The 2,500-nt window shown below is 55.4% G+C and overlaps 1 pseudogene; it reads left to right on the top strand.

Annotated features, from left to right (window-relative positions):
* Window positions 1–2, top strand: part of LOC125369383 — a 100-nt pseudogene extending 98 nt beyond the window's left edge.
* Window positions 3–2,500: the final 2,498 nt, after the last annotated feature.

Raw genomic sequence — 2,500 nt, 5'->3', positions numbered from 1 at the left:
ATCTCCCATTCTAATTAAATTGTGTTTAATTCATTTGTATTTGCTATCGGTGGATTTATCATTGGTTTTGATAAATTATTGGATTAACCACTAAAAATCCTGACTGCGTCGCTGAAAATCCTAGCGGGCCCGTGCTGCGTCGCCGATAAATCCTGACGGGCCCGTCTGCTGCGTCGCCGAAAAATCCTGACGGGCCCGTCTGCCGTCCGAAAAATCCTGGCGGGCCCGTCTGCTGCGTCGCCGAAAAATCCTGACGGGCCCGTAGGCGAGAAATCCTTGCGTGCCAGCGCCCATCGGCCCGTATATAATCGGTATCCTTGCGTGCACGGGCCTGTTGGCATAAAATCCTCGCCTGCCAGCCCCCATTGCCGAGGCAGCGCGCCCATCGGGCCCGGTGGCGAGAATCCTCACGCCAGGCAGCCACTGCCAGCGAGCCCGTCTGGCCAGTTGGCGAGGAATCCTCGCGTAGCAGCCCCCAATTGCCGAGGCAGCGCGCCCATCGGGCCAGTTGGCGAGAATCCTCGCACGCCAGGCAGCCACTGCTGGCGAGCCAGCGCGCCCGTCTGCCCAGTTGGCGAGGAATCCTCGCGTGCCCGACCCCCTTTGCCGAATAAGCGCGCCCATCGGGCCCGTTGGCGAGAATCCTCGCAGGCCAGGCAGCCACTGCTGGCTAGCCAGCGCGCCCGTCGGGCCAGTTGGCGAGGAATCCTCGCGTGCCAGCCCCCAATTGCCGAGGCAGCGCGCCCATCGGGCCCGTTGACGACAATCCTCGCAGGCCAGGCAGCCACTGCTGGCGAGCCAGCGCGCCCGTCGGGCCAGTTGGCGAGAAATCCTCGAGTGCCAGCCAGCCATTGCCGAGGCAGCGCGCCCATCGGGCCCGTTGGCGAGAATCCTCGCAGGCGCGGGCCCGTTGGCAGCGCATCCTCGCAGCCTAGCGCGCGCGCTGGCAGGGCATCCTCGCAGCCTAGCGCGCGCGCTGGCAGCGCATCCTCGCAGCCTAGCGCGCGCGCTGGCAGCGCATCCTCGCAGCCTAGCGCGCGCGCTGGCAGCGCATCCTCGCAGGCGCGGGCCCGTTGGCAGCGCATCCTCGCAGCTCCATCGTGCGCTGGGCGTGCCAGCCCGCGGGGGCAACAATCCTCGCCTATGAACCTCTTTTGGCGAGAAATCAGCTGCGGTGAACCTCTTTTTGCTAGTTTTCGGGCCCGTGCTGTGGCACTCCGCCACCACCACATTTGATGCCTCCATAGCCTTTTCCTAACAATCTATCAGCCCCAATATGTTCTAGGAAGCCTGAAAAGGTTGTAAAATTCTTATGAAATCAAGAGGATCATTGATTGCTAAGTTTGCTACTTGGTTGTCTATTGTAGCCCGATCACCACATGCAAAGTAGCCATTTAAGCCAATATCTTACAAGTTGAGCGTGCACTTTTAAAGAAAATGTACCAATGATAACTCCAATAATTTTGACATATCTTTTAAGGGCCCTACACAAAAAATGGTGATTTTTTGATGTCAATTCTATTTTTATGAATTTCTCAATTTTAATATTTAAAAATAAAAAATATACTAAATGTGCTCTAAATTTTTTTAAAATTTTTGTGGTGGTATATTATATTATTCTTAACATATGTGCAAAAAATCAAATTAAAATTCCTTGAAATGAATTTTTTAAGGGGGGGTGTGATGGGTGGAACATAGTGATGTCTCCTCCTGACAGACTTCAACATGCTTCTTAGCCTCTTTAGGGGGTGCGGTATGCCTCACCCCCTAGAGCTGGGGAGCCTGGGCACAGGGGCATGTCTGGGCTGCAAGATAGGCATCGGTATCCACAGAATTGGCCGCAAACACCCCAGCCCCTCCGCCCTGTCCGGATGTCGGAAAATTTCCCGGGACACGGTGGGCCCACCGGGGCCCATTTTCGGAAAAATTCAAAAATGGAGCATGGGCATCGCCCTTGCTTTAGGCATACATGGGGCTTTATTTTCTTATTGTAGGTGAGGCATCGAGGTGTTGTGTAGCCTATAATAGCCCCAGTCGGGACAGCGGGCCCGAATATGAATTGACGGAATTTTATGCGGCTGTGATGGCCGTGAGGGCGAGGCCGAGACATGGATGGAAGATCCAACCAAAGCTGTTGGGGCCCAACCCCATGCAAGAGCGTGCTAATAGGTTGTCAACGCACGGTGTGGGCGATGCATTGTCATAAGATGCCCGAAACCAAGCAATAGTCAACCTTGCAGCATGCCGACGCATGAGGCGCCGTCCCCTTCGGCCGAGGCACACATTCTTGGATCTGCCTCGCATGGGCACACAAGCTCGTATCTTGCCGACGATGCAGTTCTTGCACGGACGTATGCTCTTATGTTAAGGCTGGAGATGATCTCCGAGCTTGGGCGTGTTATTAGGCAGATGTTGCACTGCGAGGGCATGTCATTCAATTGTATTGCCTGAGCTCGTGTCGCGGAAGCTTATGCGCACTCCCTGTTGCGAGGAGTTTGGA

Source organism: Ricinus communis, chromosome 2 (assembly GCF_019578655.1).
Source record: "Ricinus communis isolate WT05 ecotype wild-type chromosome 2, ASM1957865v1, whole genome shotgun sequence".
Taxonomy (NCBI): domain Eukaryota; kingdom Viridiplantae; phylum Streptophyta; class Magnoliopsida; order Malpighiales; family Euphorbiaceae; genus Ricinus; species Ricinus communis.
The sequence above is the reverse complement of the archived record's forward strand: the minus strand, read 5'-3'. Positions and strand labels throughout refer to the sequence as shown.